This window comes from Triturus cristatus, chromosome 3_1 (genome assembly GCF_964204655.1).
Source record: "Triturus cristatus chromosome 3_1, aTriCri1.1, whole genome shotgun sequence".
NCBI classification, from domain to species: domain Eukaryota; kingdom Metazoa; phylum Chordata; class Amphibia; order Caudata; family Salamandridae; genus Triturus; species Triturus cristatus.
Window position 1 is genome coordinate 892,475,883 of NC_140583.1, and position 25,718 is coordinate 892,501,600.

General features: G+C 42.3%; 1 protein-coding gene across 6 annotated transcripts in view; it reads left to right on the plus strand.

Moving 5' to 3' along the window:
- The first annotated feature begins 1,019 nt into the window (after positions 1-1,019).
- Positions 1,020-25,718, plus strand: part of LOC146861244 (sodium channel protein type 2 subunit alpha-like) — a 905,823-nt gene continuing 881,124 nt past the window's right edge. For all 6 annotated transcript variants that reach the window (XM_085645403.1, XM_085645408.1, XM_085645407.1 and 3 more), the window contains exon 1: positions 1,020-1,213. The gene's annotated coding sequence lies outside the window, so the exon portion shown is untranslated. The remainder of the gene's footprint in view (positions 1,214-25,718) is intronic.

Here is a 25,718-nt window from a genome sequence, read left to right on the forward strand (position 1 = left end):
TGGGCAGTCACCCGTGTACTGCACACTCCCCGGTGGACTGGCACGGTATTCACGCACCCACAGTCAGAGGGGGGCCTACGAGGGTCTTTGTTTCAACGAAGCAGCCGCAGGGCGCTTCCATTAGCACTGAGTGGGGCCGCCGGGGACCAGTGAATAGATCGAGCAGAACACAGTCTCGAGATAAATAAACCCCGCACCAACACCAGGCCTCAGCAAGAAATGCTTTACAGGCGAAGAGGTTTGTGCACCTTGTCCCACACTGTAAATACGTGGAATGTTGTATCCTCTCACAGGCCACTAATCTTGTGTTAGTCAGGCGCGTAATAAACTGCACATTGTGGCCAGACTTCTGGTAGTCGGTCAGGCCCTTGTTCTTAATTAACCTTTACGGTTGTGACACTCCCAAAATCTTTGTCAGCAAATGCACGGCCTCTGCCCGAGGCCGAGGGATGTGATTGTGTTACGTAACATCGAGTCTCGGAGAATGGGCTGTGTAAGCGCGCATCGATAGAGACAGACACGAGTCCTTGCCTTCCCATTCAATGGTTACTGTAATGAGTAATTAAAGAAAGCCTTCTGCGTCACTCATTAAATGGGACATCCTGTAGTTCATTTCCTTATGTATGGCTTCCCATACACAAAACGTACATTGGGGTTCACTGCAGCGTTTTCAGTGGGCTTCCCACGGCCGCCTACCCCTTCCGAGCACCCACCATCAACCTCGAGATGTCATGAAAGGTATAGCAGATTAAAAAAGAAAAAATACAGGTATTCAGCTACACCATAAAACTCTTATAAATTCAATGCCGGTCTGTGTGAGGACTGTTGTTATGGCTGGAACTGGACTATAAAACACCTGCAGAAAAAAAGACGGAACGAGGATGCTCCGACCCTGCTTGTGGCGAGTAATTTCCGCCCTGCTGTCGGCAGATGGCGCTACCATGTAAGGTGCAGTCTGCTCCGTGTGAGCTGTTCCCCTGATTTATATGAGCTAATACCTACCATAGAGTGATGCTCAGAACAGGAAGCAGAGGCTGCAATGGTTGAAGATTCTGGAGAGGGTTCTTTGTTTTTACCAGTAATAATGGATTCGCTGGTGGTGCGCACCTGCTCTAGAGGCTAGAAACTGACAAGGAGGTAGCTTCGAGCCCGGTGATTTGTGGATGCCAGCCTCTCTGCTGCTATGATTTGCCTAAAGGGGTTTCTTCATCAGGTAAGCTACGGAATATTTCATCAGGGACTGCACATCGGGTACCCTGGGCTTGTATTTCGTGCCGATATTCGGGCGTCAGCCCCGATGGGACATTGGGGCTTGCTGTGAACATCAGGTGCATTGCAGTGCGAGGAAACCGCTAATCGCATTACAATTGGCAAGATTTTTTTTTCTCTCTTGGTGTGACAAAATGACATTGGGTGGTTGATTGGTGTGACTGCATTTTACTGCAGTTTGGTGTCACTGTACCCGCATTCGTGTTTCAGGCATGTGTTTGTTTTCCGTTGTATCCCTTCTGTGTGAAATGATTGTCAGTGCGATAATTTCCTCGGCAGTAGGGTCTGAGTTTCACACCTCCCCACCGGAGGTCATATTGGTGGCTGCTTGTTACTGTACACTGCGCAAATTGGAATCACTGTGGAAAACACCGCACACCCATGCTTGGAGTTGCCAGTGCCCCTCTTCCTTGCGGTGACCAGCGCCCCGCTACCCCCGGACACTAGGGCCATTTAAATGGATGCCTGTCCGTCTTCGGACCCAGTCTTTTGTTGTTTGAAAAAATCAATGCCTTTGCAGTGAGGTCTCCTCTACTGACGGTCCACGTCTTGGGAAACTCGAATGTGCGCACGCATTTGTGGTGATATATTGACGGCGTTCCGTTAATGGACAGTGGATATCAGTGGTGCGAGGGGATCCTTCGTGATATAATCTATTTGCTTATATTTTCAGTTTACAAAGGGCGCCTGCGGATCTGTTATGCTGGCTCAGCCGCTCTGAATGCCAGTCCGTGAATGAGCGACCCGTTTCACGGGCAGCCGCCTGCGAATGGCCATCTCTGTGAATTGGAAGTCGAACGCCGCATATGACTCAAACAGGGCGTAACACAGGCCCCTGCCGCTCCCCGGCGGCGCAAGGGGGCAGCCCTCCACCCACTCAGGGGACCCCCATCCGGCTCAAGGCCAAACTGAGATATGTGAGACCTGCGGGGCCCTCTTGCCATTCTATAGGGGTGTCCCCTCATGTTGCGTTGCGCCACTGACTCAAACAGCCATTTATTTCTACGGCAAAGCCTCGGGCTCGTCTCATTCAACACACGACGCTGCAGACGGGATGCTGCCTCGTGACATCTTTGATTTGTAGGACGGGAGGGTGTGTCGTGCAAACACAAGAAGGTACACAAACAGAAAGGCAGCTGCGTACAGCGAGTGTCCGCCTTTATGCCCCTGCCCAGAAAAAGACCGTATTGTCCGCAGCTGCCGTCGATGCGGGCGCGTCCTCCTATAGGTGGCGGTGTTTAATCGCCGTGTTCGGGCTGATGCGGCAGCGCTGCTGCTGGCTGAGGGGCGCGGGGCTGGACCTCAGCCGAGCTCCGCAGACTGCACAAAGATAGGCGTTTCCGAGCGTGGAGGCAAGACGGGCGCGCGACCTCTGGCAATGAGCAAAGAAACTCATGTGAGCAAAGGATGAGTTGATTAGGAATTGTGTTTCATGGCTTGCGACCTCATCATACGTCCTCACACGTAGAAATATTAACAACGGCAATGATAAATAGTTAATCAATGATTATAATAATGCACTGATTCATTCCACGCTTCTGCCGTCTCTAGGTGCTGTCAATGTCATTCGCTGCATTTCTTAAACTTATGGTTACACGCAGTGCTTTAAATTCGCACCACAATATTTCAATTGTGCGCAGCCGTGAAATATTGCAATATTGTGATAATTAGAAGGGGCTCCTAACGTTATACACGAGTCTTAAAAAACAAGCTGACTCCAGAGGGACTGCGACGGCTCCCCGTTTTGTAGGTAGGCCCTCACCTTTTAGCACGCGGGCTCTTCAGTGTGAAAGTGAAATGTAATTTGTTTTGAGTGTACACCTGAGGATTAAAGATGTGAGTGGATTTCGAAGATGCAGAGAGTGCAGTTCTGGACGATGTAATTTATTGTCAGCCGGGACCCCTCTCAGGAAGATCGATTTGACCCACACACGTGGTGTGTGGCCTGTAGTAACAACTCCCTGAGCCCTCATGACAGCTTCTTCTAGGTGGGGATAGCGCAGCCTGTTTCTGATGCACCCCCCCTCCCCCCACCTTGCATCTCAGAAATGGTCGAAATGTGGCCTCCCGGGGTTGGGGGTTCGTTCAACACACTGCTGCACTCAGTTGTTGTTTTTAATAATTGAAAGGCCCCGCAGTAGTCCTGACGTGTTAGGGGGGATTATCTTCGCTCTATCTGGAAGAGAAAGTGCAGGGCCTGGAGGTGAAAGCGTACAGGGCGCATCATTTACCGCCCAGCCCTCTCAAAGTAGCTCTCCGGCGGTTTTCCATTTCCTGCCTCGCTGTGCAGCAGGACGTGCTGACGACCAGAGAGTGCATCACGGAGGCCCGGGCCGTCCCCGGGGAGCGCTGCAGTGCTTTGTAATTGAGGCGCACATGGACTCTGCTGACTGCGCCCGATGCTGGACGGGGCCACCAGTAAAAGGAGATGGAGGGCGTGGGAGGTGTTTGTCACATGGTGCGAATTCACCTATGCCGTCCGGTCAAGCAGACGCAAGGATTCCATTTTGTGGCAGTAGGTGGTGGTTCCTGCTCCCAGGAAGCCACCATCCTGAATCCTGATCCTGTAATTCACTTGCAGATGCCCGATGCCCTCTATCACGTTTCATATCAACCTCCGTAGACATCCTTATCAAAATCTGGAGCATCAGGCCAACCAGGCTCGGATTAATGGGTACATCTTGTGCGTCTGGTGTATGCACTCGCGTCTATTTTTAGGCAGACTCGACTGGGTCACTTAAGCAGAGGGTAGATTTTCAGGACGTAGCAGTCGCACGAGACGGGGACTAATCCAAACAAGGGATCTGCCGCCTCAGCCTCTAGGTTGGTAATACAAAGTCACCAGCTGGGGTCAATTTGTCACCTAAGCCCCTGTGCAACTGCTGCCCCATTGTAGCTATGCCCCTTGTAGCTCCCACAGTTAGCATTTATTACCCTAGCAATACATAGTGCCTTAGCAGGAAGCCTTCTATACATATACTTCACATACATACATTGTAGTCTGCTGGCACATATGTGTCTGTACTTTAGCGATCCGAGTAGATGCAACAATTTGCCACCCACTGTGTAAGATTTAGCTTTGCAAGAGCAAGAACTGGCCAGCAAAGATGGTTTATAGACCCATTTCACAAATGCGGCGCGTGCAGTTCCTGGAACAGCAGTCACGTGACAGCCAGCTAAAGTGGTCTCTGCAGATGCTTAGCTGATGCAGGATACATTCTGGATTCACCAGTTCTTTAAAGAACATTAGCGATCATTGCAAGCCTTGGAATGTACACTGGGCGAGGGCCTGATGTCTGCATTAAATACTGCCTGCCTCCCTTCCTGAATTCTCTAAGTGTTGCTGCCGCTCTGCATGCTCCCTGGCCTGAGCTGGGGCTCTGCTAATGGATGACTTGGGGAACTCACTACAAGCAATATCCATCAATAATTCATCTGAAAAGAAAGGAATGCAGGCAAACGTTTTTTACTTGCAGATATTGCCTCTATTTTATCCCAGTGTGCCCCAGCCCAAACCTCTCGGGACCGGTGATGTACAGATGTAGTTGCTCAACAATTTCAAGGACTTCTAAAGAAGAGCGCACATTCAGTTTTATTCACTTTACATTTGTACCATATATACAAAAACCCTTAATTATACAGATTAGAGTTCTCATTGTATCATTCAATGTGTACACAATTCTAGACTTAAGAGGTGCACAAGCAATTAAACAAAACGAATTCTATTATTCATAGAAATAAATGTTTCAAGAATAGAAAGGGACAACTGCTCGAACTATATAATAGTCTATAGAGCAACACTTCCTTTGTCTTGAATGCGTTAATGTATTTCCTTGTATAATGCACAGAACAGCTTCAAGATCAGGCTCTCTAATGAGTAACACGCATGGGCCGATCACTAATGCAATCTTGTTTGACGTGGTCTCTATTACAACACTACAATACTAACAATATTATTAGCTCAGAGTGATTTTAATTGAACATAAGTTACTCTGATTAAAGAAAAGGTTTGGAGACATTTGCTGTAGATGGACCCAATTTTGGGAGTTAAAAGTACAGAGAGACACTAATTTGCTTAGGATCACACAGTTTTGTTAAGTGGGGAGACCTGGATGCACTCCCATGTCTCTAGATTCTAAATACTTGCAGTCCAGCCACTTCATCACAGCTCCTTCCAAAAATGAACCAAAGTAAGCCTTCAATATAAAATTAGATCTCTTAGAAAATTAGATAAAGGACACAAACTTCAACATCTGATGGTAATTGAAAATTGACTTTATTGGTCTAGACTGAAGTTTACAACATATCCCTGCATCTCAGACTCATTTTCTCTAATATGTTCAACTGTCAAACACAGAGGAAGTCAAATAAATAATAACCCACATTCACCCTGTCTCCTACTCGTATAATATTGGTTTTGGTGGGAAGACACTATTGTGAAAAGAGTTTGGTTCACAATGTGCCTGCAGCTAAATTCTGGTGAGTTCTCCAAAACGTGTTGTGCTTTGTTTAAGGACCTCAATATATGCTTTGTAAGAAAGGCATTTAATTTAAGACTTTTTTCTGTTGCTAGAATGTTTGCATATTCAAGCAAGTTTGCTGACCTGAGTAAAGTATGTTGATGGTGTGTGGGAGGGGTGAATAAGAGGCAGTGCGAGTCTCTGCTATATTGCATTGCCATGTTACGGGCATGCTTTTGCAGTTATTTCACACAATTACACATGAGCCTCTATCAAAGTCAGAATTCCAACGAAATCTTTTTATTCGTCCTTGAAGCATTGGAGCAAATCCATAAATGGGATTTGCCATCTTTATTATGTGCCGGCAACTAATCAGACACACATTGCGTTTGATATTTTGAAACCTAATTTGATTAAGAAATTAATCAAGCAGACATTAGCCTCGTGGTTGTATTGAATGCTTTATGCGGGCAGCAGACACGTGGGTCAGAACATGCCAGGCATTGGCACATGCTATCCTTAGAATGGAAAGCGACGAAGGACTGGGGCTTCTCTCTTGTGCAGAAGTCCTATGAATTTCCTGCGTTGTTATTAGCTCCATTCACGTTGTGAACATTTGAAACCATCATGGCCAAAGCAGTTCTTCCTGTGCCATTTTACATTGTGATTTTTTGAGATTATATCTAATTAAAGTCTTTTAATTGACTGTTGGGCATTTTTTTTGCTTAGGCTTGTGCAAATTTATCAAAGTGCAAGCGAATGGTCTCTAAGGCACAGCATGTCATTATCAATTCACCCCCGGATGGTGGCTGTGTAAACAGTATACTGTTCCTTTCTCTACACCCCTTCCTATAGTCTATCATTCATTATTTAAAACGTCCACGTGACGTGCCTGCTTATGAGTCAGCAGAAGGGCATTATGATGATGCCAGTTGGACGAAGGGTCTGGTGACATCAATCCCAGGCAGGGATAAGCAATTATGTCATTTTAACTATAGAACATAATGTCCTCTGTTATCAAGGCTGTGGTGATGCATAACCTTGTGCTGAAAATCACTTTTGTGTTCTGGGAAAACTCTTTTCAAACGTGTTATTAAAGCAATATTTTCTTTGATAATCAAAAGTAACAAGGCAGCTTTCAAAAGCAGCAATACACTGTTTTTGCACAGAATGCTACTAGGTAAATTCCCGGCATCCTTCTATCATACTGCTTGTGTCTTCCTGTCATCTGTTGATATACTGTGGGATTATGTCATATAGGGTCTAAAATTACCGCTATTATTTTTTAAATTGATTTATTAAAAAAAAGGATTGCAAGACCAGTTCGTCAGTAAACAATCCCCAATATAAGTGCACAACAATCCATTTCAAAATACTCTTATAGTAAATGGGATGGTGCAATCCCCAGACCTACAAATTCACATGGTGCCACTGTGTGGATCACACGCTTTCAGCTCCCTTCACATGGTCGCCCAATGAGGAGCTGAAATCACATGGTGGCAGAAAAGGTGAGCTGGAAACCACTATATAAAGTGGCTTTACAGCTGGTCTTGGGTGGCAGTAAGCAGCCGATATCCATTAAGGGGTGTGAAAACACATCACGACACCGGCAGCAGACTCAGCAACCCTTTGTTTCTTTTAGTGGAGGAGGGGGTGATGGGTTGGTGGAGAGTAGAGTGCCTCTTAGGTAGCTCACAGCATGAGCCACGCCCCCTCCAAGGAACCGCCTCTTCTCACACAGTCAAATTTATTTACAAGTTGACAGGTCTGAATCCCTAAATAAAACCCTGTTTATAATTTCTTTATACCCTGAAACTTCTATCGTATGCAGTCGCCGATTATAAGGAAATTACGTTAGAACTCAACTGTAATACCTTATATTATATTATTATATTCTTATTATAGTTCTGATGTCACAATATCTGTTGCCAGTACCTGCAGCCAAGGAGAAAGGCTCGTCAGGTCACAGAGCATAATTAAAGCGTCTGTATATTGAACAAAAACCAAACACGGCTTTTTTTCTTCCGTCTGCTCTGTTTTTCTATCTGTACAATGACAACCAGAAAGGAGATATTTATATGGCACCATGTTTATTTTCTGCACTCTATATGTAATTATAGAAAAGTTAGAATGTTTCTGCATGTTAAACTGATTCTATTATCTTCTTGCAGCAAATATTTTACAGCTTTTTTGATGTGTTTAATGTTGCCCAAGTGATTCTATTTTTAGTCTTCATGTTTGGGAACATGCTTTCTCTTTTATATGAAAGAGCTACCTACCAAGGATTAAAGTGGTTTGTGAGAAATGTAATCCCAACCATGTATTAAAAGGGATAAAGTACCCCCTGACATACATGATAAGGTTATCGCAAGTCTCTTTGGAGTTCTAAAACTTTATAAAGCAACACGGTCTTTGGACTCACTCCTCTAGATGGTCATGGAACACGTTGGTGACTTGCAATATCCTTATAATGTACAGTAGGGGGTACTTTATCCCATAAATGATTATTACTTAAGAATTTTGTAGAGGTGAACTGTACATTCTTAATAAAAACTCGAGACCTCCAGTGGCTTGCAAAAATGGGTTCCCAAATAACCTTTCTTCTATCCTTTGCAATCAGGCAATATCTTAATTATTAATAATTGTATTGACCAAACTCTGTCCACACCAAAATCTACATACACTACAAACACTTTCTTTTTCAACAAGCCTTGTTATTGGAGCCATCTAGTATGCCTTATTACTTTCCTCCACCAGAGTAGTTTATCCCACCCCCTCCACACACATAAATCTGCTGTAAATCTTCCTGGTACTGAGACTATGAAAGGACATTTCTAGGGTCAACTGACACTTCCGCTGTTGTTAGCAAAGCATTGCATCTGTATGGATGAAAAAACGAAAAGGAAACATTGCCTTTTAAAAAGCTAATTTCCACCGATTTAACAATGTGTTCTTTATGATTGGAAAGACAGTCCATGTCCTATTAAAGAGGAATGCAGATAGTTGGATAGTAAGATGATACATGCAAATAATGACAGCATGGATGTTAAATTGCATTGGTAAAAGCGATATCTAATTTTTTTTGTATGAAAAACTTACGGATCATCCAAGTCAAACCTGGTTTATTTTTGGACCTAAATCTTGGCGTGAAGAATTTTTGACCTTCCCTCTATTTTTAAAGAGAAGAGTGAAACCTTTTAACTAAATAAGGAACGGTTATTGAAGAAGAACTTATTTTACGTGCTTTGCGTTTTTTATTCTAAAATATACCTTTGGTTAACAATATGGAAAATGAGAGATGTAATGCAATGGAAATATCGAAGAAAACTGAGTTTTGTGGCAAAGGAAAGATAAGATTGGTGTAGCTTTGTTATACCCTGTGAGACTCTAAATCTTCCTGGCACTGCTTTATAGGGTTTTGATACTTTGAGAGCTGTCCAACTTCGTTTTCCCCCCCTGTGCTTCTCAAGTAGATTTCCAGTCATACTGTATGATACTTATTGATTTTTAGACGTTTTGGTGACATTAGGTTGTAAAATGTACCATGTGACGCTATTTTTGTTTTAAAATGCATTGTGTTGTTTTATATACTCCAAGTCTCGCTCAGAGGGGTTTTTGTGGTCTGACATGTTTATTGCTGTCTTTATGCAAGTTGATAAATGGTATTTACACCCAAAATGGTGGCAAGATCATGGGCAACCTCCAAGGATCAGTACATAGAGTTTCAATTGAACTAAGTATAATTAATGGCCCTTTTGAAAGTGATAAAGGGAGTAAGCTGAAAAGCGGATGGAGCAATAGTAATGCGACATTAAACAGTGAAATACCTTAGTAGATACTGCGGGCTTCTCAACAATATCATATTCACAGGGAACTGCTAAAGGCAGTGACTACAAATATCTAAAGGTATTGCATAAAGTGGCAGCTCCTAATTTTCAGGAGAATCCCAAATATCTGCTCGGGGCCTTATTTAGAATTTGGCAGATGGGATACTCTATCAAAACGTGGCAGATATCCCGTCTGCCATATCGCAAGTCCTGTAGGCTATAATGCACTTGTAATAGGGCAGATGTGCCATTAGCCGCTTTAGGCATGGAGTTTCACCTCCGGCGAACTCGAAGTAAGGCTTAAAGTAATCAATTGTCAGCTAAGGGATTCTTGAATTTCATCCTGACAGATAGAACATTACAGTTTTTAAGTAGAACAGAAAATTAGAATAAGTGTATTTTATTAACTGTGACTTCACAAATCATATTACATTAGAAATGCAACACTGCAAATATTACTAATAAAGTGATATGCATTTATAAAAAATGAGTATTATGATGATGTCACTGACATGTTCATCAAAACTGGTAATAGTAGTTACTTAATAATCATATTTGTTTACTGTTCATTTGAGGTCTTTGGTAAGACAAAGCTAAGAAAGTTAACCTGCTATAGTATAGTGGCAAGTTCGAGTGCTCAACCCTTATGGTCACAATTGTGAAAATAAAGATAAGCGGGACCTTGGCTTAGAAAATGTATGTTTTCAGTGTAGAAAAAAATCAGTATGCAAATTGAAAACAATAAATTATAGCATCTGCAGAGGAAAAAGAAACACATTTAGATAGTCAGTAGGGCAATACATACAACAAAATACACGACAGAGAGATGATAGAACATTGTACATCTATTATCGTTGAAAGCTAAAAGGTGCTTTAAATAAATAAGATTATTGTACTATGATTGCCAGTGATTATGCGTAGGAAAAATGGTCAAGCGAGCAAATAAGTCATGCACACTCGCACTTGACAGAAGACACAAGGCAGTACACTGGATAGTCTCTACAGCACAAATGGGAAAAGACTGGATAAAATACGTAAGGGGGAGGGACATTTGCAGTGGAAATGCGTATGAAATTGACCAGGACAGATGATACATTGCAAATAGATACAGACACCCGACTTGAACTCTCCAGAAATCTTGTATACCCTTCTAATACAACACCACCTCAAATGTGATAGATACAGAGTCCCAAATTGCAATTAGCCTACACACACTGAAATGGTAATTGATGCTCCACAATGTACTGGAGAGGTCCATTGTGTTTAACTTAACAGCACAATGGGCTAATTCACAAAGGTAAACTCACACTTTTGGTGTAAATTGATTATTTTGTTATGCTATCCACAAACTATACGGCAGTCTTAACTTGTAGTATTTTTACCACTGCAGAGACTGTCCTAGCTTCTAATGTGCGGCGTTCTTTATAGTTGTACAGATACTACACATAAAACTACACTCGTAGTTTGCGAATAGCAAAAAATATAGTAAACTTACGGCAAAAGTGTAAGTTTACTTTTGTGAATAAAGCCCTTTATGTTTATTATGTCATGTTTATAAAAATAACAAAAAAACAACGTATATTTATACATATATATGGAGCAAATACGACGTATAACTCAGGTTTCTCAGTGGAACGTTTCCAAAAAATGTCTCTAGAGTTTAAATGCTATCTGCACTGAACTTTACCATATTTGTTTATTTTTGTATGTATTGTATGTATAACTGAAGTAGGCAGCTTCTTTCGTATGAAAGATGTGTAGAAAATGCCTTGTTTTTTAAGGTTGCTGTTGTGAAAATATATGGTTATGCAGTTAATAAGTAAATGTCAATTGAATTTAGAAAAGATAGGCTAGCTGGCTTAAATACAGTCCTATATACCAACAGACACCAGGACACCAGAAGAATCGACTATAGAGTCATTGCACTTATTTGTAGGGATGAGTGACCATGATGTTGGAGAGGTATCCAAATGGCGCTCCACCTAGCTGAAAGTATCTCTTATAATGAGGGTAACCCTCACCCACCTAGGTATTAAAGTCTACTTCAATAAGTAACTTGTTATGATCAACTGTGTAGGCCACCACCAAACCAGCAAATTAAAACGTCCTGTTAATGAATGGTTGTGTTCACATCAACATTATTAGTAGTGTATTAGTATTAGTAGTGTATGAATATGGAAAATTGCACCAGTAGCATCTTGGGAATTAAAGTCTGTGTAAGAGTTAGTTCTTTAAGCTGCTGTTTGGCTATGATTACCAAGCCGCCTCCTTTTGACCTAATAGATTGTTTCGAAAAGTCAGTTATAGCCATTGGGAGCTGATGAATTATGTTAGGGGCACCGTCCCAGTCCAGCCACTTTTGGCTTTAGAAACTTTATGGCTAAATTATTCTCTAATGAAAGCTAGGAGTGTGCAAAGCTGTCTAGTCAATGTGTTGGAACTTTGCACAATTTCTTTTAAACCTTACCTGCTATGCTAATTGCAAAGGTGGCAAAAAAGCTGCAAAAAAAAGGGGCAGCGCCCAACAGTACGAAAATGTTCCCACTGCCATGCTGGCCTATATTCACTGCTACCATGTGGCAGTCATTTAGCATTCATTCTCCACTTCTGCATGGGGTAAGATCTTTTTTAGCGGGGAATAGATGGCACACGGCTTGAGGAGCGGATGTTGTAAGTATACAGGTCTACCATTCAGGTCTCAGCAGAGTCTTAAATAGCACTTAAGAATACTCTTAAACTTAATAGCCAGTTTCCATCAGCCTGAAGTCACACCCTTAGGTAGGGTTTCAAGTCAAGTCAAATATACTTTTATTTGATTTGTTAAACATCATAAAAGGATGGAGAACCATCATGAAACACAATACTTTACGTGTACATTTTAAAAACGTAAAAATAGGGAACAACTAATTAAATTAAAATAAAGACAAGTGTAACAGTACATTTAAAGAATATGTGCCAACAGGTTATTCGTTGGCCACTTGGCTAGAGTCGCTTTTTTCCAATTCTTTTGCCGCGATTTTCCAAAGTTTTGTGGCTCTACAGGACAGGGGAATCAACGACCCTCCAAGACACCTGATGACTGCTGCTCTATATGTTCTTATTTGTTCCTTCCTTAGAGCTTCCCGAAGGATGGTTTTTCAATTTTCCAGTAAAAAAGGGCAAGTACATAGTAGGTGTAATAGTGACTCCTCCCCTTGACCGCATAGGTGGCATTCCTTGGATGGCCATGTATGTTTCCATTTTGGGTCAGATCCTTTGAGGGGAATGATCCTATTCGTAGCAACGTCAGATAATACTTTTTCTGGTGGGAGAAATGTTCGGTCAGATACTGTTGCGGCTTCAGCCTCTGGTAGGCCTGTATCACGGCCCAGGCGTAATGTTTATTTGCAATGGTTGTTTTGTCTGTTAGCAAAGAGATCTGCTTGATAGTGTTATTCACCACGCTTTTGAATCCGGAGTATGCTGCAGGGGTGAACCAAGCCTCCTCTAGCTGTAGTGCCGAGAAGGATTCCTTCAGGACTGTTGTGGTTGAATTGACTAGTCTTGCTTGATTTTCAATCTCGACCCAGCAATGGTGGGCTAGGGTGTTGTCTTCTGCTTCCCTCATCCTCCAGTAATAATTTACTAAAGCGCCTTGTCTGGCCATGATCTGATTTTTTAATCCATATTCTAGCTGGATTTGTGCCTGTGAGGTATGTAGCGGTATTGAAAATGATCTTTAAAAAATGTGGATTGTGCTGTGTTTAAGACAGTGGCATCTTTAATGTTCAGAATTTCCGAGCCATACGAGATGGAAGGTAGGAATTTTGCGGCAATTACTTTTAGCAGGTGACCGGTGGAGCAGCCTATGAGCTTTCTTCTTAGGAGTTTGGAAACCAATAACAGCTGTTTGGCTTTCATGCGTCCTTGAACCAAATGTAGCTTGAAGTTAAGCTTGCAATCTAGAGGAAAGCCTAGGTATTTATAGGAACCGGGTCAGTGGTTCCTCAACCAATTTCCAGGAAAAAGTATGCCTTTTCATTGTTTTGTTGTGTTTGGAGAAACACATAACTTTTGTTTTTTGATGGTTAATCGTAAGTTGGTTCAGGGTAATGTTGGCTCCTAATTCCTTAACCAGTTTCTGCAGGCCTACCGGAGTTTGTGCTAGCAAGACGATATTGTCCGCATATTGGAGACAGGGTGTCGGTATTTTGACCAATTTTGGGGGTCGGCTTGGATTAACCAAAGGCGCTTATCAAGATCGGAGGTGTAAATGTTAAATAGACAGTGCGCTAAAACGCAACCCTGTTTTAGCCCATTAAATGTTGGAATCTTGCCGGTTAAGCTGGACCCATCTCCTTTCCTGATTTGGACCCACGTGTGTGATTAGAGATTGATGATGGCCTCTAGGAGTCTGGGCGGGACACCCAGTCTTGCATTTTTGCCCATAAATTAGCTCTTGAAACTTTATCGAAGGCCGCTTTGAGGTCGATAAAGCAGGTATACAAAGGCCTAGATTTTGCAAAAGCTTGATTGACTAGGAGTGTAACCGCAGAGATATTAGTGAGGGTGCCCATCCCTGCCCAAAATCCGGTTGGCGTGTAGGGTATTAGGTTTGTTCAGCTAACTCAAGCCTCTAACTCAACCAAGAGATTAGATGCGTATATTTTCGTCTCCACATCTATTAGTGCAATCTTCCTATAGATGGAAGGATCCGAACGGGAACCCGATTTGTGGATTAGATTAAGTATACTTCCTCTCCAGGATTCAGGAATCAGACTGCAGGCTATAGCTTTGGTAAAAAGAAGAGCCAGAAGACAAGACCAAAATGAGGGGTCATGCCGAAACAGGGCATTTGGTAGTCCATTGAGACCTGAAGCTCCCTCAGGTTTTACATTTTTTATGATTTTTAGTACTTGTTCTTCTGAAAATGACACGAAAACCTCAGGTGACTCGTGGAACAGAATGTCGTTAACTTGTCCTCCACCACCGGCCCCCTTCCCTTAGGTAGGGTTTCCATCTACAGGGAACTGGGTTTAACAATGTCAAAGCGGGGAACTAGATTGTAGAACATCATTGATAATTGTTCGGGTCGTTAAATGAAGGGCTGTTGTGAAAAAAATAGGTGCAATGAAGAGAAGGCATTTAATTGCTTAAATCTATACCCTGAACATATTGTATTGTAATAAATGCCTGGTCAGAAAAATGTAGAAAGCAAATTTCAAATCATAGAGGAGTCTGCTTTTCTGGGTGGATGAGGACAGCTTAAGAAATACTGAGGTCTTGCTTTGAAATACTGCAGTGTATTCTAGCATCAAATTTAGTAAAAATAATTACACTCAAAAGTGATGTTGGGGATTAAAATCTCTGAGGACAACATACATTTTTATGATATTAATTTGAGACCATTATTTTTGATACGATGATTCATTTGATAAAAATGCTATTTCTTCCACTGTGTTTTTCATGAATCACATATTCTTGGTGAACACTTGAATTCTGTATAAAAGCCAAAGGTAGCCTAGAATTAATAGCAAGCGCTTAACTTGAAGCCTTGAAATGGGAGAATGAATACTGATATATTTGCCTATTTACTACTGTGCTGCCACTTTCAACTATTCAAAGCATCTGATTTTCATTAGCACTCCTGGGTCTTGCAACTGCTTCATATCAATCAATCAATCAAACAGCATTTGTAAAGTGCAGCCCTGTCACCCCTAGGGGTATCTGGGTGCTGTGTCTTTGTCGAAGAGCTAGGTCTTGAGTCTGTTTCTGAAGTTTGCCAGCAAGGGGGCTGTATGGAGCTGGAGGGAAAGTTCATTCCAGGATATTGGCAGCGATGTAGGAAAAGGAGAAGCCACCATTATGGCTGTGACGTATGTAGGGAGTGTGTGCGGGGGCAAGTGATGAGGAGAGCAGGTGTCTAGTGGGTTTGTGGAAGTTCAGTCAATGGCTGAGGTGGGCAGGTCCTAGGTTGTAGAGGGCTTTGTAGGCGTGTGTGAGGAACTTGAACTGGCATCTTTCCTGGAGGAGGTGCCAGTGTAGGTCTCTGAGGTGGGGGGCAATGTGGATTCATTTGGGGAGGTTCAGGATGAGTCTGGCTGCAGCATTCTGTATTGTCTGGAGTCTTCTGAGGAGCTAGGTGGGAATGCTGGTGTAGAGGGCGTGGCTGTAGTCTAGGCGGCTGGTGATGAGGGCCTGAGTGATTGTTTTTCTGGTGTTGGTTGGCATCCATCTGAAGATTCTCAGAGCAAGCACAGTGTGTGGAAGCAGGAGGAGGCGACTGCATTAACTTGTCGTTTCATGGTTAGTTGGCTGTCGAGTATGATGCTGAGGTTGCATGCGTGGTCATTTGGTGTAGGTGTGGGTCTGACTTCTGCAGGCCGCCAGCTGTGGTTCCATGTGGAGGTGTTCTTCCCAAAGATAGGTACTTCAGTTTTTTCGGAGTTGAGTTGGAGGCAGTTGTCTCTTTTCCACTCAACTACATTGTCATGGTGTTGCAGAAGTTGTTTTTGCCGTTGGAGGGGTCCTCAGTGAGTGAGAGGATCAGTTAAGAGTCATCTGTTTAGGAGATTATGTTTAGGCCATGGGATCTGACGACATCTGCGAGGAGTGTCATGTAGATGCTGAACAGGGTGGTGTTGAGGAATGATCCTTGTGATACGCCGCATATGATGTCTTTGGGTGCGGAGGTGAAGGGACGCAGTTGGATGCTCCTGTTTTTCGTCTGGTAAGGAAGGAGGCGATTCACTTGAGGGCGTCTTGCTATATGCCTATGTTATGGAGCCTTTTGATAAGGGTGTTTTGGGAGACTGTGTCTGTGGGAGACTGTGACTGGGCCCTGGTTTCTCCACGGTCGAGGAGTGTTCTGATGTCGTCTGTGGGGGCAATCAGCACGGTCTCAGTGCTGTGGTTGGCACGGAAACCCAATTGAGAGGCGTACAGTACTTGGTTTTGTTCCAGACATTTGGTGAGCTGATAGTTGATGGCTTTGTTGAGAATTTTGGCAGGGTATGAGAGCAAGGAGATCTGACAGTAATTTTGTAGATTGTTGGGGTCAGCAGAGGCTTTCTTTAGGAGGTGTCTGACGTCTGCGTGTTTCCATCTGTCCGAGAAGGTTGCTGTGGAGATGGAGGTGTTGCGGATGCTGGTTAATTGTGTGTTGATTGGGTTCCTTGAGAGGTAGTAGAGGTGGTGGGGGAAGGGGATGGTGGGCATCTCAAAGTGGATGGAAGTCATGATGGCCGAGGTGGTCAGGGTAGTGACAAGGTGGTGATGGCTTGGCTGGTATTTGCTGGTTGGTTGACGTCATCAGGTTCGATGGTGGCAGGTTGGATGTTGAAATTGTTGTAGATGTTGGTGATCTTGCTATGGTAGTAGTCTGAGACTGTGTCGCAGAGTTTTTGGGAGGGGTGGATGGCATTCTCTATGGCTGCCAGGTTGTAGAATTCTTTCACTGTTTTGAAGAGTTTCTTTTTGTGGTTGACTGCGAAGTCGATGCAGGTGGTGATGGCTGCTATCTTGGCTTCTTTGATGTGATAGATGCTGAGGGCTGTTTTGTGATGTACTCTGTCAGCGGGGTTCTTGTTGGTGCACCATAATTTCTCCAGTTGGTGGCAGTTCCGCTTGGTGGTCCTGAGTTCTGGGGTGCACCAGTTGGCATGTCAGTGGATCTTGTTGGATTTTGTAGGTTTCAGTGGGGCGACTCTGTCAGCGTTGTCGGTGATCCAGGTGGGAGTGTGACCACTACGTTTTGGTGACCTTGCTCCAGCTGCGGTGTGAGGAGATCTGATGCCTGATGATGGTGTGCTTGACATCGGTGATGGTGAAGGGTACAATGGTGTGGTAAGTCCAGGTGAGTTCTGTGGTATGGCTGAATTTGATTCTGTCGCTGGAGGTGAAAATTGGGTCGAGTTTGTGTCCAGCTTTGTGCGTGGGTTCAGTGACCAGTTGGGTGAGGCCAATATTGCTAAGGTTCTCCAGCAGGGCAATGGAGTTGGCATAGTTGGGGTCATCAGAGTGGAAGTTGAGGTCTCTGAGTAGAACATGGTGGTGAGAGTTGATTGCCAGGGGTGCGATGAGATTGGGGATGGCGTTACAGAATGTTGCTTGGGGTCTCGGGGGTTTGTAGGTGAGTTTGCCTATTATCATGGTCTTCGCATCGGTTTGTAGTAGAAAGTTGAGGTGTTCCATGAGAGGTGTGGGGTCGTTGTTGGTGATGGTGCATCTAATGATGATGCCTCCACCTTGATTGATGGCGCGGTCACGTGGATCATCTTGTCCCCTTCTGGAGTGGTAGTGGTGATGCCAGGGTTCAAGAAACAGTTGAACCACGTTTCAGTGATTCATCAACTATGGTCGGATTGACATTTCTGTGCTACAGCCTGATCCAAAGTTGGACGATTCTTTAAGGAGAGCATTCTCTTCAATTACGTTGTTTAGTTGTTTTCTGATGTAGCTTTCCTATATTTTATCTAGGAAAACAAGGGCTAAACTGTAGCCAACGTTTTTAACATATTCTATTTTTGTGCCTTGCTTTTTAAGAAGAATCAAAGCTATATAGCCAATTTTGAGGCAGTTGTGAAAAATGCCATTTGTTTAGAGAGGCTTTGGTCACATAATTATCACTAACATCTGAAATTGTGTTGATCAGGTCAGTGTGGTTTGTTAAATTGAAAGCAAACCATTCTATTCTAGATTTGCTAGAGTAAGATTCACCTGGGGTTGTTGATGGTGTGGGTTAAAGGGAGAGCTTAATCTTGTTGATATGGTCTTTAGAGAGATAGGAGAATTTCTCATAGTTATATCTTATGCTAGAACATTTCACAGAGGAGAGTATGATTGACCTATTGCCCATGTTGAAGAGAGGCGTAGGTTTCTCACCAAGTTAATTTCCTTCCTGAAGGAGTCAGTTTTCTTACAGCATTTGTTTTTACTTCAGAGGGAGTTAAGATGTTGTGTAGTTTCATTCTGGCATCATGTGTATTGAATTGCCCTAATAGATTCTTGTTCTTCTAGAATGTCTTTTGAGAACCATTGGTAGGATATTTTATTTTTCTTTCTTTTTGGTTATCTCAGGGCTAGCTCATTTGCAACCACCACCAAGACCAAATACCAATTTGTTACCATTGAAGTTACTCCTGACTCACCTGCCATTCTTCTTAGCTTTGAGCAGGAATTCTCTTCCCAGAAATTAAGACTGTCTTAAAATATTCTCACTAAAAATGTGTCCCCATATGTACGATTTAGTACAAAGTAGAGCAAAAAGAAAATGAACTGACCAACTCCATGTGTTATGGTTTTTGCTCTGAGTCTTAATGAAGCTTTGTAGGAAGTCAAATATAGCTCTTTTGTTATGACGTTCTGAGCTGAATTGATTACGTTTGGTATTGAAAAGAAAAAGCGACAGTTGTGATACTACCAAATCCTTTATGCCAACCCATTGTAAATTAAAATCAACTAAGAAACTATTGCTAGCAGCAGAATTAAATCTTAGTGGCATGCTTTCCATCAGCTGTTAAACAAAAAGGAGATCATCTTGAGGAGTAGGATAGATGACGTGGAAGAGAGTTTACATGACATATGACAATTATTTTGATTGAAAGACATTGGAAGGATGAGAATTAATCATTTATGAAGCTTTTGCCTTTTATTAATGTTCTATGAAGGATCTCTACTCTTTGTCCTCTGTTTTCTTTGTGATCCAAGCAAATGCCAGGTATTTTGAAGGTAGAATTTAGCCAATTATTGGTTGGGAGTGTTCCGTTAACTGTGTTTCTGCTGGGAATGGTAAGCATAAATGTTGTGTTTGGATCAGTTCAAAAATTTGCCTTACCTTAGACCTACAATTGTGCAGCAAACACTTGATTGAAAAATGCTCAGTTTTAGTAATGTGAATAGAAACAATCAGAAGATAAAGTAGATACTGTGGGTTGATGGAATTGCTGTTGTGTCATGCATTTAGTTTTCTTGCATTGTTGATGTTTGGAAATTGGGGTTGGCAATTAGTATGTCCAAAAATCACAATTTGTTGTAGGATAGATTCATCTAATTGATGTAGTCCTTGGATAGGTTGTTAGAAGCTCTATTCAATCAAGTCTTATTATTACTATGAGGATCAATTCCTCAGAGCCCCATATCAGTGTCTGTCAAAGAACAGGCATATAGTTGAGCCTTAAAACTCCTTTTGTGTATGTGCAATGAGATTATCATGATGCTAAAAGAGTTAGATGGAAAGTTTACTTCCATCAGAAGAGATTCCACTTTTTCAGCTACTGATCTGGACAGCATCTCTTTAGCTGTTGTACTTGATGTGTTCGGAAATCCCAATTCATTTGTGGTTCACAACCAAGTGTTTCTGTATCATTTGCTGTATTTGGGTATGAATGCAGGAAATGCAGTTGGTTGTACTTAGAGTTGGGGTTCCGGCTGTATCAAGAATGGAGTACAGCTTTGGACTAGAGTAAAGTTTGGAGGAAGTGAGATTGGCCAATTAGAAGTGGTGGAACTCTTCAATGAGTGTGTGAGGTGATTTGAAGGATTGAAGTTAGTAGACATTAGTGGGGTTGGTCTGTTACTTTCCAAAGGGGCTTGATTGGGTATTGGAGAGATCATTGTATTGGCTGAAAATCTGGTTCAGTGAGCAGATTTTGGTATTGTGCATTTGAGATCAAAGATTGGGGCTTAAGCTGAAAATGTGCCTATTGTACTCATTGTTGATGCCTGAGGAAATAGACAGAGTTATTGAGAAGAGGATTTGTGCAAATCAGAGAAGAATTGGGGAATAGGTGTTGTGTTATGAATACAGGGCAAGGGACACCTTATGTAATGTGTGAGTGTAGGATCTATTTGCATTCAGGTCATGATAAGAGTGGAACAGTTATAAGATATCGAGGTGTAAACATGAGTCACTTGGATCATGATTTTTTCATGATTGAAGATTGCGATTGAAAATTTCCCTCTGGTGGACTCAGTAATTTTCTTCTGAAAGGGATTTTCTTCAATTCTGTTAAATTCAGTTCCTTCATAAAAGTTTTGAAACATGAGGAACAGTCGAGGTCCCTAAACCCAGAATAGCATTGGTCAGCAATGAGTATATTTGGGAATTCGCAATGACTACATTTGAAGTTCTTTGCCACTGTTTTAGAAAGGTTGGGATGGACAAATATTTTAAAAACATTTTTACCTAATTTTAACAGAGTATGAGAGCTATATATTGGCAGCTTAATCTATCTTGTGGTTACAGAATGCACTCTCTTACATTCAGATTCCACTTGAGTTGCTGGTGGGGTACTAGAAGTCAGGCAGGTAGTAATTTATTGGTCTGGAAATTTTGAATAAGCTTCTAAACACAATTAAGCTTCTCTAACGGCACACTATGTGATCTATAGGTTTATCGTGATTTATTTAATATATCCTAGATCAATTGTATTTACATAAAATGTACTAGAACCTAGATTGCCAGTTGTGGTCCGTTTGTGGAGGTCATGAGTTCAGGTAATTTGACATACTTTTTCTCCATGGAACACAGGTCCAGTGGTAAAAAGTATTATTGGCAATGGCCAAGTACACACATGATTATATCCATTGATGCAGTTGTGTTTATTATTTCTTCTGGGGGTGGTGGGCATACACAAATTCTCTACATGTGCTTGTAATGACCCTTTCTCAGTCTCACTGCATTTTGGGCGACCATTCAAAAGTATTGGCTGTGGCAATGTTCCTGATACTCCCAGTGTGGCCATTGTGATGAACTTCATATTGTATTAAAAATCTAGTGCTAAGAATAGAGATGATAATTTGAGAAACTCATCAAATTCAATTGGGTTTGCATCATCACTGGATCCAGTTCTTACATATAGGATTACTTTACTATGTCCCATAAAAAGAATTGTTGGCCTCCTAAAAATCGTCCCTGATGTATGAAATACATAGGTATATGAAGTAAAAAAAATATGGTTGCATTTTTTTTAATTGTCCAAAATTGGTTTGTCATTGGATAGCAGTTTTCAGACTATGTGTACATATAAAAGGAATTCAAGATCACCCCAGTGATTATAAGAAAGGTTAAGACATGACAATCTGAAGTAGCCTATAATGTTTCTCTGTGTAATCATGAACTAGAGAACACCTATGCTAAAAGAAGTGCTTGCATGAAGGAATTTGAGGGAGCATGATGGTAATTGAATCAATTCAAATCAACATACGATTGCTCGATAATATGTTTAATTCCAAAGTGAATTTTAATTTGAACTTGAATTGCATCTTTTGTATAATGGATTTCTATTTCTATTTCGGAGCTATTTATTTCAGAAAAAATAAAACTGTACTATACATGTTCAAATAAAACGTACAAAAAAAGAGTCTGAAAAGATATTTTGGCACTAGGACTAGAAAGAGCTACTAGCTTAGATTTAGTTGTTCCTGGTTGGGTTTTTTGGTCCTTAAATCATATTATTGTTGTTACATGGCATAATCACTTAGCTTGACATTCTGTCAGTTACCATTACTGTTGAGAAAGCATGAAAAAGGATGCATAAAGGGGTGTTTGAAATACCCCACTCTTTGTCAAATAATATTCTTACAGGCACAGTACACAAAACATATGTTATGCTATGTATGGTCCCTAGTGGTATGAAGAAAGAGGTGATGTGTACAGACCTAAGCAACTGGAAATTCACCTATACTGGGCATCAGGTTCAGGACAAATGCTGTGCCACACTAGTTCAACCTCAATAATAGACATTTTCCGGTGGGTTGATGCCTATGGCAAATAAAGGAGGGTGCATAGATAATGGTAAATAGCTAATTGAAAAGAATGATGGGGAGGCAGTGGATAGACAGATAAAATATGGATGGGCACCAATATGTTGTACAGTAAAGGAATGTATACATAACAATGCAGGCTCCAGGAATGCTGGTATGCAGTTGCTCAACTTCAAATAAGTTAGCAATTCTGGGTAAAAATTGTATTATTATCCTTTAGAGGAATGGGGTACCCATGAAATAAACCCAGGGTACCCCTGACATATAAATAGTGTTGGAAATTGGGCTGTTGGTTGAGGGGGGTGAAACCATACACAAGCAACAGTCACATTCCTTGCCGTGGTGAACCACAAAAAGTCACTAAATTAACCTGTGCTTAACCTTCTGATAGTTTAGCACAAAAGCTGTCAGGCTTAACTTAGATGCAATGTGTAAAGTATTTATGCAGCACTGATACAGTAATAAAGTGAAAACACAGCACAGAAAAATCCCACACTGATTTAGAAAAATAGAATACATGTTAATAAATTATTTGACACCAAAGCAACAGAAATCCAATCAGTAGAACTAAAGTTATGAATTTTTAAGGTTTAAAGTGAAAAAGAACACCTAAAAGATCACAGCACCATTGCGGACATCTAGTCATGTGAGACCAGGGCAATATCAAAAGTTATGGCTGACCACGATAGATCACACTTCAGATACACAAAGTAGTTTGGGCCCACTCTCCGGTTACCTCCTGAAGAAATTTTGAAGAAAATGTTTGAGAAGGTACAGTTCAGCAGGGCAAGGCAGCCAGCAGTGTCCATGTGGGAGGCATCATCATCAGGGAGCTGCAGAACGAAGTTGTGAAGAATATTTCTACGTTCAGACTTGGGCTGATTTTGAGTTTGGCCATCCATGGGACGGCCAAACTTGCGATTAAGGTGCGGTGAGTTTCCTCACGCCAGGCTTTTCATGGCAGTGAGCATGCCATGAAAATGCTGGTGGTGGGCAAACAAAGGGGGCCCTTCAGCGCCCCCTATTGCCCCTTTTCATGGGGATGCATGCCTGTGTGCATGCACCCCCTTTCCTGCACAGCTTGGACTGCACAGTCCATAATGTGCAAGTATGGTCTTTAAGGTTCCCATTGCGGTGCCTTTCTTATAGGCACCGCCTCGCCACCCACCCTCCTGACCATGAGGAAACTCGCAATCTGGCCAGTGGGTGGGAGAGAGGCGGTGCTGTGGCAGACCGCTCTCACACCACCAAAGTCTTAATCAGGCCCTCAGTCTCTTTTATGGCAGTCTCAGCTCTCCAGCAGGACGAGGCTGCAGGCTGTAGCCAACACGAGCTCCATTATGCTATATACCCCTTCTGTTAAAAGCGCTGGACAAGATTTGCTGTGGCGAAGAGGAACGTAACAGGAGCTACCACATAGTCAAGCTGATCCCCAATACACCTTGGGCGGATCAGCAAGAAGAAAGATCCCATTTCCTCTCAGAGCACTTTTTGGCTGAAAAGTTTTGGATTTGACTATCAGGGCACCTTTAGCACTAATTCTAAGCGTTCAGGACTGGATAGGTCCCACTTGGAGGGTCAGGACTCATTCGGGCTGGGTCCAGGTGCAGGAATGTTCTGTCCCTGAGGCTCTTGGAGTCGCTCTGAATGTCCTGGGCTCAAGCAGAAAAGCAGGTATCAAGCAGCAGGGCAGTCCTCTTTATGGAGCAGGGTAGTCCTCTGAAGTACACAGCAGACCACTGGCAGTAGGGCAGTCCTCTGAGATTCCTTCTGCAGGTCCAATAGTAAACAGAAGAGTGGGTCTGAGGGTCTTAATTGTATACCTGATGCCAGCTTTGGAAGAAACGTCCAGAGTTTCTCCTTCACATAGGTGTCTGGAATTTCCTGCCTCCCTGCCCTGGTCCCAGGCTGCCTGCAGTAACAATAGGCTAGTGTGAAGTCATTTTTGTTTGAGCTGAGGCAGTGTCTTTGAAGTGCAAGTAGGGCTGTACACAGGTCTGCCCCCTCATCCTGCCTGGATGGTCCATCCTGACAACAGCCAGTCCCCCTATTAGGTGCCTGTCTGGGAGGAATACACAAAGGCTAACAACACCTAGTCATGTGACCCAGGAACAGGCTGCAGGCACCACATGCTAGGACTAGAAAATGCCAACTTTTTAAAAGTACCATTTTTGGAAGTGTGAGTTAAAATCCAACTTTACCATTAAGGAGGATTTTAAAATACACTTCCTTAGACACCAAACATGATGTTTCTACCTGCTCTCAAACAAAAACCCAATGAAATCATATAGGAAAGGCAGGCTTCACAGTCGTAAAAAACAACTTTATGAGTTTTTCACAGCCAGGACATGTAAAACTTAAAAGTACATGTCACACTTTTTAAAAATACTGCACCATGCCCTATGGTCTACCTTACGAGTGACTTATATGTATTAAAAAGGGAGTTTTTGGCCTGGTAAGTGGTTTATTTTTCCAAGTCAAAATGGCAGCTTAAAGCTGCATGCAGGCTGCAATGGCAGGTCTGAGGCATGTTTTAAGGGGTTGCTTAAGTGGGTGGCACAATAAGTGCTGCAGGCCCACTCATAACAGTTAATTTACCAGCCCTGGGTATATTGTATACTACTTTACTAGGGATGTAGAAGTAAATTAAATATGCCAATCAGGTATAAGCCAATTTTATATTCTCAACAAGGAGCTGCAGAGGGAATTTATGCGCCAGGTCACCCTCCAATCAGCATATAATCAAACAGCAAAGACCTAGCACTATTGGGCACCCTTATCAGTTTTATAAATATATTGGATTGGTGTGGGACGATATTCTTATCGTTTCCCAGACTCAGATACTTTTTTATGCACTCTGACCTAATCCCTTGTGCCTAATTGATTAATAATTTTAAACAACCAGAATGGAGAAACCAGCTGTCAGTCAGAATACTCAACAAACAGCACTCAAAAAAATGTAAGTGTATGTATCCCACAAAGAAAAAAGTGTGAGGAAATGAGAAAGTATCTAACGTGTGCACCACCGGAGGAGCTACTGGCAGGTTCTCACCAGCTTGCTCACGTACGTATCATCATTGATAACTTTCTCATATGAAAAAGAAGTGTGTGTCCAGTGTAGGGAGGGTGTGAAGATTAAATGTAAAGAAAAGACCCAGTGAATAATGAGACACAAGAAGTCTCTAATAAAAATTGAGCTAAACTCACACACATACTCGTAATTTTTAATCCAAAACGTGAGTTCGCCCAATATTAACAACACGGCATGTTGTGAACTATTTGAAGGACAGACAACATGTTTCATTGCCAATTCCAAAGAAGCGGCAAATTCGTCAGGGCAATCGAGGTCCACAATCACCTCCCTGGACATCTAATGTAAAATCAAGAGTAATTGACAAACATAAAAAAAAAGAAAAAA